The sequence below is a fragment of the Lepidochelys kempii genome, chromosome 1 (genome assembly GCF_965140285.1).
Source record: "Lepidochelys kempii isolate rLepKem1 chromosome 1, rLepKem1.hap1, whole genome shotgun sequence".
Taxonomy (NCBI): Eukaryota; Metazoa; Chordata; order Testudines; family Cheloniidae; genus Lepidochelys; species Lepidochelys kempii.
Window position 1 is genome coordinate 254,968,753 of NC_136380.1, and position 16,129 is coordinate 254,984,881.

Sequence of the window (16,129 nt, forward strand, 5' to 3'; positions counted from 1 at the left end):
CAATTTTGTTTTTTTAATACTCTGGCAAACTATCTTTCTTTGCAAGGCCCGTTTAGCAACTGTGGTTAGAGCCAGAGTAAGTACTCTGTGTTGTTGCCAGAAGCTCGTGGTTAATTTTGGAAAGAGCAGAGATTCCTTCTATTGCCTAATCAAACATGCTTTAGTAGTTAGTACCAGGAAACACAAGTGGAAGTGAGACAGAGTAAAACATATGCCTAAATATTTTGCACTGAAGTATGTTCTATAATATACTGTACCAACTATATATAACCATCTTGGGTTGCCCCACAGAAGAGATTGATTAATCTGAATTCTATTTAGTGCTTTGAAAAGCTTCCCTTTTAATTTGCCACTGAAGGATACCAGTGGTATTCCTTATTGTGCAGTCACTCTTTATGGCTGGCTACTTATCTCTAGCATGTTCAGTTTTCATTATGTGTTTTTATGACTTCTGAGGAAATAGGATTGTTAAAACATGAGATTTTTATATCTAACAGTTCTAATCCTTGTGCTTTAATTTATTTAGGTTCCAGATTCTCTCTTCTTCTAATGCTGTTCAATTGCTTTTATGTTGGCAAACAACAAAAAGAAGAAAATTTAGGGCTAGATTTTCTACCCCCTTCTCTGGCCTTTTTGTTGTCACTCTGGTCGGGCAGAGGAGCCAGAAACTCAGTGGATCTGGACATAGGAAAATTTACCTGGCATGGTGGAGTCCTCAGGTGTCATGAAGCCAATGCCACTCTCTTCTAACATCCCAACATAAGGGTCATCCTCAGTGCAGAGAGGAATAGGAACAAGATGTGGTCAGAGTGCATTGTGCTCTCGCCATTCTCCTCTTATGGGTGGCCTCTTGGGAGCTGTTACTGGCTGCTCCTAGGCTTCTCTAAAATACACAGGTATTGCCATTGAACAATACAGGAACTCAGGGAGCTGCAGCTCTGCTCCCCTTCCTGCTTCTTCTGCTGCAGAAGCTGCACGTACTCGAGAATCTGGGTTGTAGTCTTTATTGTTATTTGTATTGTGGTAACATCTAGGACACCATTGTGCTAAGTGCTTCACAAACACATACCAAAAAGATGGTGCCTACCCCAAAGTGCTTACAATCTAGATATGTAGAACCAGATTTTACCTTTGAATAAGTCTGGCCCATTCTATTTGTATAGTATTTCTTTGAACTCAACTAGGTTTTTGTTTTTTAATGAAGTAAATGAAGACGAGTGCAGTATATTTAACTTAATAGAATATATTAATTAAAGGGGGGAAGAGTGTTGCCAACTCTCACAATTTTATTAGGAGTCTCCTGATATGTGGTGGGTTTTTTTCATAAAGTCCCAGCTTTTGGAGTCATGGGATTATATGAGAATCTCAGCATTTAAATAAAAAAGCAAGTATCCAGCATTCATTTTGAAGAGAAACGCTGGAAAATGTGATCTGAGTGTATCCTAAGGGCTCAAAAACTAGAAGACTAATAAATAGGCCCCTACGTTTGTTATTTTTCAGTCTTATGATTTATAAGCCAACCTCATGATTTTTTTGAATGTTTGAAAGGAATTGGCAATACTGGGTCAATCAGTTGGTTGATTGGTAGTACCACAGGAGTTGTCATCTTGGTCTTGAGTGGCCTATGCAATAAAATAAGCTATAAAAAGTGGTGCATGTGCCCAATTATGCAATTTTTGCTGAAACATTTTATATTTTATTGGAATTGTCTTTATTATATGTTAAAGGTGTGAATACAATTCAAATACTTCATCCATCGTCTCACGGAAGTCTCTACTCTACATAATTCTCCCCCTCCCTCCTTCCACGTCTGCTCTCATTTCATCCTACTCTCTCTATTGATGCCTATACTCCTAAGTGCTCCTTATGTCTTCCCATTCTCAATTTCACACCTTCTTTCATGCTAAGCCTATGTCTGTCATGGTGCACCCTTCACAGAACACCCATCCTCTCCTGATGCACCGATGGCGAATTTGAAGACAGAGGGAGCGATTTCATTTGGAATGAAATTAACCCTGTCCAGAGAGCCCCCACAGAGCCGGTACACCACTCACATTCTATTTTGAGTATGGACTTATGTGGGACTTGACTAGTGCATAGGCCTTGTACTGGCCTTCTGCACATAGGTAAATTTCACTCCCAGTTAACTTGCTCTCTCTACATTCAGATCCTCCTAGAAGTATGTTTCTTTTTCAAGGCCATCAAATGACAACAAGCTATGTATTTAATATATATATAATTAAATTAATCACCCGATACATTGCAGATAATAATAAAAAGCAATGGATGGCTATTCTAGTCCTCTCTTTATGTATTAGTCATGTTTGTTTATTTAGGAGTAGATCATGCCTGGTCCTACGTGGCCACCTGGGGAGTCAGGCCCTTTGCACCCTCTGCGTGGATGGAGTGGACTTGCCTGATGGCTTCAGGCACTTGTGGGGGAGAGCAGGAGTTTCATATCAAGCAAGTGGGCAGATGATGGGCAGTCCTATGACTCTGCGCCTTCCACCTCTGATTCTGTAACCCTTATATCAGATCTAAAGTGGGATTTAAGTGGTGCAAAGGACTTGGGCCAGATTCTCTGGCCCATTAAAGCCACTTTGTGCTGCGTAAGAGCCCGGAGAAGGTCAGTCAAGTCTCTAACACTTCCTAAATTATTGCTAGTAGTGCTTTAAGAACCTGAGAGGCACAGTGTCTCTATTTGCAGATTGTGCAATGTTTCTTTTTCCTAAGTAGTCCCTTACCCACTTTTTATCCGCAGCTGTATTGACAGGGTCCTCATTACTCCCTAACTCTCTCTATAGAATTTCTTTCCTCATTAACAACTCATTGAAAAAAGCAGATCAGAAGCTCAGCCATTTTAGAACCATTCATTAATTTTATTCACCAATTTACAGTGCTTCCTCTCTAGTATTTCTTCTCTCCTTCTTCCGTGGGCAAGCATTTACTCATTGTATTACTTGGCTGCCTTTGTCTTTTCCTTGCAAGCCTTAATTGACTTGCTAGGTCCTTGTTTGGTTCCTGTCCCCTTTTCAGTACAGATTTTTTTTTTTTAAATCCTTAAACATTGAGAAATCCCTTACAAAGCCCCATGGGTCACTTTTGTTTATTGCATTTCCACCTTCCTTCCATGCATGCTGGAATTGTAGTCTGTGGTGCTTTAATTCTGGTGAATGATCCCCAAACCATTCTCAGTCTGAATAATATCCCAAGCCTTGTCTACACACAAAAGTTGTATTGCTTTAAGCTATACTGGTATAGTTAAAGCAGTACAACCCCTTGGCTAGTGTGGAGTAGGAATGAAATGAACAGGTATTAGACACCTTTATACTGGTATAATTGCATCCACAGTAGGAGTTGTACAGATATAACTATTTTGGTAAAAAGGTCATGCACCTTACTGAAGTTGTGATACCAGTCCAAAATCTTTTGGTAGACCAAACCTGAAAAAAGGCCAAGAACAGTGGAGCAATTGCAAATGAACAGCCACGTAGATGAATAACAACTAAATTTCCTCATCGTTTAGCTGAAAAAGTCAGATGGTGAAATCCTGGCCCTGTTGAAGTCAGTGGTAAAACCCCAGTTGACTTCAGTGGGGCTAGGATTTCACCCAGGGACTGGAAAAAGAAAGTCCTAAGTTCAGCTTTTGTGTCTCTTTTTATCCTTTCATCCTAAAAACCAAGCTTCCAGTTTTTTTAATCTCTTCAAAAATAATGGTATTGGCAGCTGCCAGCAGTATGCTAGATTGCACATGTTGTGGAAAAAATCTTAGGCAGTATTTGTAGCTCAGCTGTCAGACAGTATATCCTGGCTGAGCTTGTGCTGTACACTAAATCTAATTTATCAAGCTAGACTTAAGCTGTCCTTGTGATTGCTCTATTTTTTAAAATGCAGAAAACTCTGTTAATGCAACATTAACAGACATAACACATAATGCAGAACATTCAAAGTTGTACTCCCCAAAGCAATTGTAACTCTGGTTTCTTTCAGTGTATTTATATCACTGTATAGTGTTGATTGTTATGCCAAAATATCTGTGCAATGTATTGGAGTTACAATTCCTATAAGAACCATTACTCTGGCTCTGCTTTTAAAATATCAATCATTAATTGCATTAATGTAGGCTTTTAAAATGTTCTCAGTGTTTTTAAAAACAAGAAAGTAAAAGAGGGATTGCACATTCAAATATTGACATTTTCCCCATACACCTGTGTAGACTGGAGCATTGAAATCTTGGTATGTTAAAAATGTAAGCTAAATTCTCCCCTCAGACAGTTCCAACTTTAGTCAAATCAGTTATACTGGCCTGCATAAGTGAGAGGAGGATTTATCCTTTAATTTAAATAAAAAATACCAGGTTGTGCGTAGACAGCATGCGATTTTCAAACATTTAAACTTAGATCATTCTTAACTAGGGCTCTGATAACTGGAATCCACCACTAGCATGGACCTATGTGCCAGTGTGGACCCATGTGCCATTAATCTCATTGGTACAAGGATCCATACTATTGGATCCCAGTCCAGAATCAGGATCCACATGTCAAAAGTACTGTGCTCACTGAAGACTAGGGCCATTGTAACTGAAGATATAAATATGAAACATTTTGAGCACAAAAAGGCATCTGAAAATGTATTGATAATTGGAAGAACATCTTTCCATGCTCTGGTAACTCTAACAGTGGCCCATTAGCATATTATCAAATTTTCTAAATTAAAACAAACCTTTTGAGTTGAGAACAAATGTGAAAGATTTCAATTAAAAGGACCTTTTGAAAAGAAAGAAAGAAACGTTATCCCCCTAAGAATCAAGGCTTAAAATGAAAGTAGCTTCTCATTCATAACTTTAGAGTTATTGGCTCAAGATTGTAATCAAAAATAACTTTTATTTTAATGGCATAGGTAGAAAATTTCTTTCTTAATTATGATCTTCCTCTTTTCAATTCTCTTGGTAACTATTTTGATCAATTTGTTTTTTTAACTAAATAACAGTACTTAGATTCTGCCATCTGTACTCCCATTGAGCAGTAGCATACGCCACCTCTGCTGAATGTAGACCGTCATCTAATTAAACCTCACAATAGCCCTGGAAAGTAAGTAAATACATATTACTATCCCCATTTTACAGCTTGTGAAACTAAGGCAGGTATGTAATTAGCCCAAGGTCACAATGGGAATCATATCTGAGCTGAGATTAGAATTTGTAATTTCTCATTCCCAGCCTTGTACTCAAACCTCTAGTCCAGCCCTTTCTCTAATAATTTGTCTCATAATAATCAGTACATATATGCAGCAATGCCGTAGCTGGGTGTTTGAAGGACAGTAGCTTTTAAGTACAATCCTGTAAATAGAAAGAATGAAAGATACTTGTATCTTCAATTTTTCTTTAAAAACTGAATTTGACCCACATAAAAAATGAAGTATCGTATTAGACTTTAGAATGCACATTTTTCATTCTCCTCTAGCTATCCATTTCACCTGTTTTTATGTTGTTTATACTGCCACTGCTAACAGTAAACAAAGAGGAAAGCCTGAGACAACATATAAGTAAGAAGGGAGTTTTAAATCTCTGAGTATGCCAGGAAACAACGAGGCAAGAACGCAGTGCATCTTGATAGCCTGTTAGTTATTTAGGAGCATCTTCAAGGCAAATTGTTTTTTGCAAGGAAAAGGGATTTGCTACCACACCTTATATAGCTAAAGTAACATTATTATGAATAATTAAAAGATCCTGTGTAATATCCAGGGCCCATTTTAACATTTGTCTTAGGGATTTACTGTTTTACAATTCTATCCATTCTATATTACCACTCTGGAACGTCTCAGAAATAACCCCAGAAATAAGAAAGAGATTTGATATGTGGGAGCACTGCAGAGAAGTAGTGTCCCTGCTCTGTCTCTGCTTTGAAGAAAGTATGTATCAGGGGAGAGAAACAGGGGTGGTGATGGTGCAGAGTAGCTAAATCTCAGGGAGATTTGGGGAGCGGTGTGACACAGCATAGGAGAGCAGGCCAGCCAGTTGCCACATGAAGAGGAGGAAATTGCCAGCTAACTAGTCCCTGCAGGTGACCAGAAAGGAGAGAGTTAGCAGGTCACTGAGCTCTCCCAGAGGATACATATATTAAATGGGGAGCACTGGATAGAGCTGTATAAATAACCAGTTTTTTGGTTTGGTGGCCCAACTGAAAAAATGCAATAAAAAAGATAATTTGGGGCAATGCAAAACAATTTTTCAAAAAAAATTTCTGCAAACAGACAAAGCAACATCCATTTTGGATTAAACAAAATGTTGTGTTCAACCCAAAACAAAATGTCTTGTTTAGTCTTGGGGCTTTTTGTATCCGTAACAGCATGGTGAATTTGACATGAATTCATTAAATGTTTCCGTCAACCTGAATCTGCAAAAAAAATTTTGGTGAACATTTTTTTTTGCCCAGGTCTAGCACCGGGCCTCTTCAGGAGGACAAGGGGCATTACATATGTGGAAAGGAACGTCCTAGATTGCCCTGGTGCTGGCGCCAATTCAAGGATGCATCTTGGCTCTGGAAGGTTTGCGGAGCACTAGTGAATATATAAGATGATGTTCTGTAGTATGACCTGACTTGGGCGACTCACTTAATTTCAGTGGGATAGCACAGGGTGTAAATCAGTGTGGGGAGGGCAGCGGATCACTACCTCCCGAACTGAAATCCACTGATAGATCCTCTTACAAAGTTTCTCCCCAGTTGTTCTGTTGGGGAGATGAGTTGCCAGACATCTGCAGAACAGCCCAGGCTGTATTAGGCAATCTTAGCTAAACTAGAGGGGAATGATATCTGTCCCATTGGCCCTGCCCTCACCCAATGCAAGGCTGAGCACTCTGCACACTCGTAAAGGGATGGGGGCTGTGAACCAGAAACTCCTGTGCACCTCCCTCCACACACAAACACATGCACACAGGAGAGCCTCCTCCACATGCAGATCTGAAGGCACAATCTACTTTTCATCACTTAGGCCCCAGAATATGTATGCTTTTGCTATAATAATAACTTAATTAAAATATACACTTAAAAAAGAATAACCAGGTGATTAGTGTGATACAGGCCGGCTCTTGAATACAAAGGCAAAATAATGCAGCAGTCAAACTCTCTTCGTTATAATCTTCCCTTGCATAGTGAAGATAAACCAGTTAGGTCCACTTTAATAATGCAATACCTAAGCATAATTGTATCTTTCTCATGATGTGATTAGGAAATATTGTCATGTTATCGTGTAGACTACAGCTTCCCTACTACTTTGTGTTCCTCATTATCCCTCAGTACATGAACAGTTTTGAAAGAAAACTTCACGTGCTGCATAAACCCTAGTAGTGCATTTTTAGCCTATTTCAATGGACCGTATATGATTTTCTCCTCAAAAACACAAATCCTAGTGACTCTGGATACCGTGTTGTGTGTTCCCTTCATGAAAAATAATGGGTAAATTCCTTGCCTCTGTGTATGCAGTGGAACCGCCCTTTAAACAAAATCTTCTGCCAACTTCTATAAAATACTGATTCTGCCCTCTGTAGGCTTTTACTATATGAAATAACCACTGCACCTTTTAATTTTATTTCTTTCCTAAAATTTGCAAAATGTAAGTACAAGAAAGAAAGAAAGAAAGAGAATGTAAAATATTATAGTATTATGGTTAAAACTCCCGTAAACAGTGCTGCCTGTTTGTAAATATAGTGGGCTAGGTTTTCTGCTGGCTGCCATGGTTTTGAGTTGCAGCAGTGTGGGGCAGTAAGGAAGCCAGTTACATCTCCCTGATTGCAGGAACAACCCGACTGGGGTTTTGAGTAAGTTTATGATCCATTTTGGAGAGTGCTGCCCTGCCCTCTTTGTGTCTTGTGATTTGTATTGAAACGCTAGGTAAATGCAAATACCCATGTCTGCGACCCAGCCTGCTTTTCCCTATCTGGCTTGTCGCCTAAAATTTACAGGTTCCTGTTAATTATTTTATTTTGCAGAATGTTTTTTTGGATGTAATTTTGTTGGTGTCTGCAGCCCATGCTGAGCATTATTACTCATCCGCTGCAATTTACAAGCTTCTGATACTGTGCACCGACTTCTGTAGCTCTGCTTTCTGATACAGTAGACCTCCTTTATTCCTTTTCTTTGACGGCACAATATTTTTGTTCATAACGGTGCTGAACCTGCTTGCTTTCCCCAGGATTACTGCCAGCAGCTTACAGTGAGTTTTCTACTTTCAGCTGGGTGTTCAAATTCCCCTGGTTGTTACTACTGATTGGAGAAGACCTCAGCAACTTCCAGCTTTGTTTAAACAATCTGCCCCAAGCATACTCCTTTTCAAAGGCAGCAGTCTAGTTCCCATTGAGAAGGTGATGACCATCCCTTCACTCTAGGTTCTCGTTTCCTTCAGTAGTTCCCAAGTGCTTGATTAGCTTCAGTCCTGCTCATGTCTCATCTTCTCCAGTACACATGGAGAGTTCCAGTCTCCCCTTGCTTGCTGTTATTGCATGAGAGGCTAGTAGTGTTTCAGAAAAGGCAGCTTTTGTGGCACTCGACATGAGTTTTCTAAGTAGTCTTTGATATGTAGCCTCTGTGACTTCTTTCTTACAGTTCTCTGCCATTGATACCAGTACGCCCCATAAGTATAAATTCCTCCCCAATAAGCTGATTTTACATTGCAGGTAGACAAAGTCCCTTATAAGTAGTAGTCCACAGACTATTTAATTTTCTTGATCTTTGCACATTCTGCTGTCTGTTTGGTTAGTGATGGAATCCCCTGCCATGAGTCTGTTGTTCTCAACTGTTTAACATTACTAGGTCCTCTTCTCCTGGAGATAATTCCTTAGGCCCTAAGGTTTAAGGAACAAGGAGTAGTCCTACTTCCCTGCCTATTCTGGAAAGTTGGTCATCAAGAGTTTCACTTCAGAAAAAATTCAGGGGGTTGGGGTGAGCACCTCCTGGCCTATGGTGGGGAGGCTGCCATCTCAGGCATGGGGTGTCAGGGGGGACGCAGGCCCACCCAACTCCCTGCATCCCAGCCCAGGGCCCTAACAGTGGCAGGGTGATCGGTCAGTGGGGATTCCAGTCGCAACATGCTGACTCACACTCCAGCAGCACAACCGGACTAGAGTCTGGTCCCCCGGGGCTACTTCCTACCACAGTCTAGGTGTAGGGTCCTGTGGTCCAAAGATCCCCTGTCTCCTCGGGGTACTCGGCCACGGGTAGCTCCAGCAACTCCTCAGGGTCCTCATCTTCCTCCCCGACAGCAAGGCATCAGTCCACTCTGGGGCTGGGCTGGGCTCTTGCAGAGGCATTTGCTCGGCTGCCAACCCACCCAGTTTGGCTGGGAGTCTCTTGGAATCAGGCTCGATCTCCCAGAGGCTATTGAAAGCAATCAGGGAGATTTTAGGCCACTAAAAGTCCAGCAGTGCAGTGGGTCTAAGGTAGGCTCCCTACCTGCCCTGGCTCCGCGCTGCTCCCAGAAGCGGCCGGCATCTCCAGCAGTGGCTCCTAGGTGGAGGCACAGCCAGGGGTCTCCGCGTGCGGCCCCCGCCTCGAATGCCAACTCTGTAGGTCCCATTGGCTGGGAACGGGGATCCACGGTCAATGGGAGCTGCAGGGGCAATGCCTGTAGGCAGGGGCAGCACGCAGAGCCACCTGGCCGCCCCGAGCCTAGGAGCCACTGGCAGATATGCCACCGCTTCCGGGAGCCACCCAAGGTAAGCATCGCCCAACCGGAGCCTGCACACCTAATCCCCTTCCGAACCCCAACCCCCTGCCTCAGCCCTGAGCCCCCTTCCGCACCAAAACTCCCTCCCAGAGCCCGCACCCCAAACCCCCTCCCATACCCTAACCACCTGCCTCAGCCCTGAGCCCCCTCCGGCACCCAAACTCCTTCCCAGAGCCTGTATCCCGCACCCCTGCCCCAGCCCTGTGAAAGTGAGTGAGGGTCGGGGAGAGCGAGCGATGGAGGGATGGGGGCTGGAGTGAGTGGAGGCAGGGCCTTAGACAAGGGGCAGGGTGGGCAAGGGTGTTTTGGGTTTGTGCAATTATACAGTTGACAACCCTAGCATCTGCTCCCCAGAAGAGACGTCCGGTCTCTCCTGTGGCTCAGCAGCAACTGAGCTCCAGGGCTCTGTCTCCTTTTCTGCTTCCTGTCCTGCCCTGGTATTTCCGTGCAAGCTGGTCTCCATATTGGAAGAGAAGATTGAAGGTCTGGAGCAACTGATAACGACCCTGCGTTGCATACGAGAATCTGAGGATTTTCTGGACAAAAGTCAGGATATGCTTCTACAGGCACAAAGCTCTAAAGATTTAGAGCAGGTTGCACAGCGGAGGCAAGAGGCCAGTGAAGAAGCTTGGCAACATGTGACCTCCAGAAGAAGAAGGGGGAATGTCCGGGTTCCAGCAACGCGGACACAGGTAACTAACCGCTTTCATGTTCTCTCCACAGATACCATTGTGGAGAGTGGACCAGATGATATGTCTGGGGGGAGAAAGCAGGAGACTCCGCTGGTTGGAAGGCATGAGATGCACTGTCCTGAGATTGCGGGTTCCACGACCACCACTCCCAAGAGAAGGAGGCGGGTGGTGGTGGTCGGGGACTCTCTCCTCCGGGGGACTGAGTCATCTATCTGCCGCCCTGACCGGGAAAACCAAGAAGTCTGCTGCTTGCCAGGGGCTAAGATTTGCGAGGTGACGGAGAGACTGCCGAGACTCATCAAGCCCTCGGATCGCTACCCCTTCCTGCTTCTCCACGTGGGCACCAATGATACTGCCAAGAATGACCTTGAACGGATCACTGCGGACTACATGGCTCTGGGAAGAAGGATAAAGGAGTTTGAGGCGCAAGTGGTGTTCTCATCCATCCTCCCCGTGGAAGGAAAAGGCCTGGGTAGGGACCGTCAAATCGTGGAAGTCAACGAATGGCTATGCAGGTGGTGTCGGAGAGAAGGCTTTGGATTCTTTGACCATGGGATGGTGTTCCATGAAGGAGGAGTGCTGGGCAGAGACGGGCTCCACGTTACAAAGAGAGGGAAGAGCATCTTTGCGAGCAGGCTGGCTAACCTAGTGAGGAGGGCTTTAAACTAGGTTCACCGGGGGAAGGAGACCAAAGCCCTGAGGTAAGTGGGAAAGCGGGATACCGGGAGGAAGCACAGGCAAGAACGTCTGTGAGGGGAGGGCTCTTGCCTCATACTGAGAATGAGGGGCGATCAGCAAGTTATCTCAAGTGCTTATATACGAATGCACAAAGCCTTGGAAACAAGCAGGGAGAACTGGAGGTCCTGGTGATGTCAAGGAATTATGACGTGATTGGAATAACAGAGACTTGGTGGGATAACTCACATGACTGGAGTACTGTCATGGATGGTTATAAACTGTTCAGGAAGGACAGGCAGGGCAGAAAAGGTGGGGGAGTAGCACTGTATGTAAGGGAGCAGTATGACTGCTCAGAGCTCCGGTACGAAACTGCAGAAAAACCTGAGTGTCTCTGGATTAAGTTTAGAAGTGTGAGCAACAAGAGTGATGTAGTGGTGGGAGTCTGCTATAGACCACCGGACCAGGGGGATGAGGTGGATGAGGCTTTCTTCCGGCAACTCACAGAAGCTACTAGATCGCATGCCCTGGTTCTCATGGGTGACTTTAATTTTCCTGATATCTGCTGGGAGAGCAATACAGTGGTGCATAGACAATCCAGGAAGTTTTTGGATAATGTAGGGGACAATTTCCTGGTGCAAGTGCTAGAGGAGCCAACTGGGGGGGGAGCTTTTCTTGACCTGCTGCTCACAAACCGGGAAGAATTAGTGGGGGAAGCAAAAGTGGATGGGAATCTGAGAGGCAGTGACCATGAGTTCGTTGAGTTCAGGATCCTGACACAGGGAAGAAAGGTAAGCAGCAGGATACGGACCCTGGACTTCAGGAAAGCAGACTGCGACTCCCTCAGGGAATGGATGGATAGGATCCCCTCGGGGACTAACATGAAGGGGAAAGGAGTCCAGGAGAGCTCGCTGTATTTCAAGGAATCCCTGTTGAGGTTACAGGGACAAACCATCCTGATGAGTCAAAAGAATAGTAAATATGGCAGGCGACCAGCTTGGCTTAACGGTGAAATCCTAGCGGATCTTAAACATAAAAAAGAAGCTTACAAGAAGTGGAAGGTTGGACATATGACCAGGGAAGAGTATAAAAATATTGCTCGGGCATGTAGGAATGAAATCAGGAGGGCCAAATCGCACCTGGAGCTGCAGCTAGCAAGAGATGTCAAGAGTAACAAGAAGAGTTTCTTCAGGTATGTTGGCAACAAGAAGAAAGCCAAGGAAAGTGTGGGCCCCTTAATGAATGAGGGAGGCAACCTAGTGACGGAGGATGTGGAAAAAGCTAATGTACTCAATGCTTTTTTTGCCTCTGTCTTCACTAACAAGGTCAGCTCCCAGACTGCTGCGCTGGGCATCACAGCATGGGGAGTAGATGGCCAGCCCTCTGTGGAGAAAGAGGTGGTTAGGGACTATTTAGAAAAGCTGGATGTGCACAAGTCCATGGGGCTGGACAAGTTGCATCCGAGAGTGCTAAAGGAATTGGCGGCTGTGATTGCAGAGCCATTGGCCATTATCTTTGAAAACTCGTGGCAAACGGGGGAAGTCCCAGATGACTGGAAAAAGGCTAATGTAGTGCCAATCTTTAAAAAAGGGAAGAAGGAGGATCCTGGGAACTATAGGCCAGTCAGCTTCACCTCAGTCCCTGGAAAAATCATGGAGCAAGTCCTCAAAGAATCAATCCTGAAGCGCTTACATGAGAGGAAAGTGATCAGGAACAGTCAGCATGGATTCACCAAGGGAAGGTCATGCCTGACTAATCTAATCGCCTTCTATGATGAGATTACTGGTTCTGTGGATAAAGGGAAAGCAGTGGATGTATTGTTTCTTGACTTTAGCAAAGCTTTTGACATGGTTTCCCACAGTATTCTTGTCAGCAAGTTAAAGAAGTATGGGCTGGATGAATGCACTATGAGGTGGGTAGAAAGTTGGCTAGATTGTCGGGCTCAACGGGTAGTGATCAATGGCTCCATGTCTAGTGGCCAGCCGGTGTCAAGTGGAGTGCCCCAGGGGTCGGTCCTGGGGCCGGTTTTGTTCAATATCTTCATAAATGATCTGGAGGATGGTGTGAATTGCACTCTCAGCAAATTTGCGGATGATACTAAACTAGGAGGAGTGGTAAATACACTGGAGGGCAGGGATAGGATACAGAGGGACCTAGACAAATTGGAGGATTGGGCCAAAAGAAATCTGATGAGGTTCAATAAGGATAAGTGCAGGGTCCTGCACTTAGGACGGAAGAACCCAATGCACAGCTACAGACTAGGGACCGAATGGCTAGGCAGCAGTTCTGCGGAAAAGGACCTAGGGGTGACAGTGGACGAGAAGCTGGATATGAGTCAGCAGTGTGCCCTTGTTGCCAAGAAGGCCAAATGGCATTTCAGGATGTATAAGTACGGACATAGCGAGCAGATCGAGGGACGTGATCGTTCCCGTCTATTCGACATTGGTGAGGCCTCATCTGGAGTACTGTGTCCAGTTTTGGACCCCACACTACAAGAAGGATGTGGATAAATTGGAGAGAGTCCAGCGAAGGGCAACAAAAATGATTAGGGCTCTGGAACACATGACTTATGAGGAGAGGCTGAGGGAACTGGGATTGTTTAGTCTGCAGAAGAGAAGAAAGAGGGGGGATTTGATAGCTGCTTTCAACTACCTGAGAGGTGGTTCCAGAGAGGATGGTTCTAGACTATTCTCAGTGGTAGAAGAGGACAGGACAAGGAGTAATGGTCTCAAGTTGCAGTGGGGGAGGTTTAGGTTGGATATTAGGAAAAACTTTTTCACTAGGAGGGTGGTGAAACACTGGAATGTGTTACCTAGGGAGGTGGTAGAATCAAGTGACACCCCTGTGAGTCATATCTGGGGGGGTCCTTTGCCTCCTTTAGCCAAGATACACTGCCTGCCTCATTCAAATAGGGGAGCCAGATACTCTGATAGGGGAGCCAGATCCGCTGATGAGAGGCCTTACTGCCTGCCTTATATGTCCTGTTCAGCCCCAGGTATATCTTTGTCTCATGTAGATAATCTTGTTCAACAATCCAAGCCTCGAGGGGCTAATGCTTGAACCCCAGAGTGCCTAATTTATGATGCAATAAACTGGGAGTTCTTTATACTGACTAAATTGCTACAGGCTTGCTGGCTCCACAGGCCATATTGTACTCACCTACCCTGATCCTAAGTCATTGTTTGGTAACTTTATCTACCACCTTGTTACCTGGTCTGTTTAGACTAGATTTAAACAAAATGTCAAGATCTCTGGTGTTTTTCAACTTTATGTACATCAGGTGAACTGTCACTGAGCTCCCCTAGGCCAACCCCTTGCTCCCTCAGCTATCTATCATTCGTTAACTTCCTGGACTGGGAGGTTTAAAGGCCAAACCACAGCCCCTCTCTGTGCTCAGCCACAAGCACACATGCTAATCAGCACACTTGTAATACAGCCAAATGTTTTTACAATATTCCCAGTAGCTTTTCTTTAAAGCAGCAAACAGTTGTAGTCACACAGGCACTCTCCCAGCTCTGACCACCACCACTACTGTCACTACAAATTAGGTGGTTCATGGAAGCCTGGGAGGATGCATTCTTTTCTCATCAGCTACTCTAGGATTCAATGGCAAGATCTCAAGGATGCAAAGGCCGCAAAAACAAATAGTCTCTCATCTGGAGGGTGAGAGAGATTTATTTAAAAAAAAAAAATGAAAATGTCAAGTCAGCAAATGACTGAATAATTTAGGAGGAGATTTTCAAAAGGGTCTGAAGGATTTGGGAGCATCATGCCCCATTGAAAGTTACTGGCACTTTGGCTCCTAAATCCATTAGGCACTTTTGCAAATCTCTCCCTTAAAGAATATTAATGTCACAGTCGTACAGAGAAAAGTCTTCAGAAGAAGAATAAATGGTATAATACTACTTAAAGCTGTGAATGGGAAAAAAATGTTCCAAGGGCTCAATGTCCTATTAAATCAGGTGTCCCAAGGTGGGTATGGAGTAAGGTTGTGTATGTAAAATTTAAAGTATTTGCCCAGTAGGCACCCAACTCAGTCAAATGGGCTTTTTTAACCCTGCTGTGAAAAGGGAATACAGGGAGAGGGGTATGCAAGGACAAAGAACACCAAATGAAAGGGGGAGAGTGAAAGAAGAAAGGAAGTCATGCAATTCTTGATTAGTTCCTCGACCTACTTGTCCGTCCCTGGCCACCAGAAGTCTTGTCACAGTTGTGTTTTGGTTAGAACCATCCCTAAATGTCCTTCATGTGCCAGGTGAATCAATCGTTCTCTCAGAAGTGTAGGCACAAGATGGTGAGTTCTCAAAATCCATTCCTTTACAAGGGACAATTCACATGATGTACATTTATATGGTTGCAAGTGTGCTGGTGTCTTTGTCTTGTAGGGCCATCCATTGACTATGTTAAGTCTTTAGGTCCTGAAGTACCTTGTCTTCTGTCATGGCTGTTGCCCACTCTGAGGCTGTGATGACTCTGATAGTGATGATTGACAATATATAGCAGTAGGAATTCCACCATCGCCTAATCTCGTTCTTGACTCTCCAGGTATTAGGAGAAGTGTGAGACAAGGGAGACTGTTTAAAAGATTGGAAGACTCTATTACCAGACTCAAGTAACAGTTGGAAGTGAATGTTTAAAGTCTTACAATGGTGATTCTAAAGGGGAAGGGTGTGTTGTATGTGGCTAGGTGCAGATAGCTAACCCAATTTGTAAGTTTGTTGCTAGGTAGCTTCTGTAGCTTTGAGTCCAGGAACTACAATTCCCAGGAGGCACCAGGGGAGGTAGAAGGAAAGGAGGAGAAGGAATGGAAGAATGTCAGCTCTGTGAAAGACTGAGGGGAATAAACCTGACCTTTGGTGTTACTAAACTTCCTGAGTCTTCCTCAGAGAGGTTTAGGTATAAAAGCACGGTCAACTCCTGGTAGAACGGCAGGCTGAATACACTTTCTGGAAACGGGAGTTGTACATGTTTTGTCCCTGTCTACACTAGTGCTCAAACCATGTTCAAACATGGCTGGGGTGGGGGGACCAGAGTGGTTACTG

At 44.2% G+C, this 16,129-nt stretch overlaps 1 protein-coding gene across 2 annotated transcripts in view; it reads left to right on the forward strand.

The window, feature by feature from the left end:
- The window catches only part of ABTB3 (ankyrin repeat and BTB domain containing 3), a 279,066-nt gene that overhangs the window by 194,577 nt on the left and 68,360 nt on the right, over positions 1–16,129 (forward strand). The window lies entirely within an intron of this gene.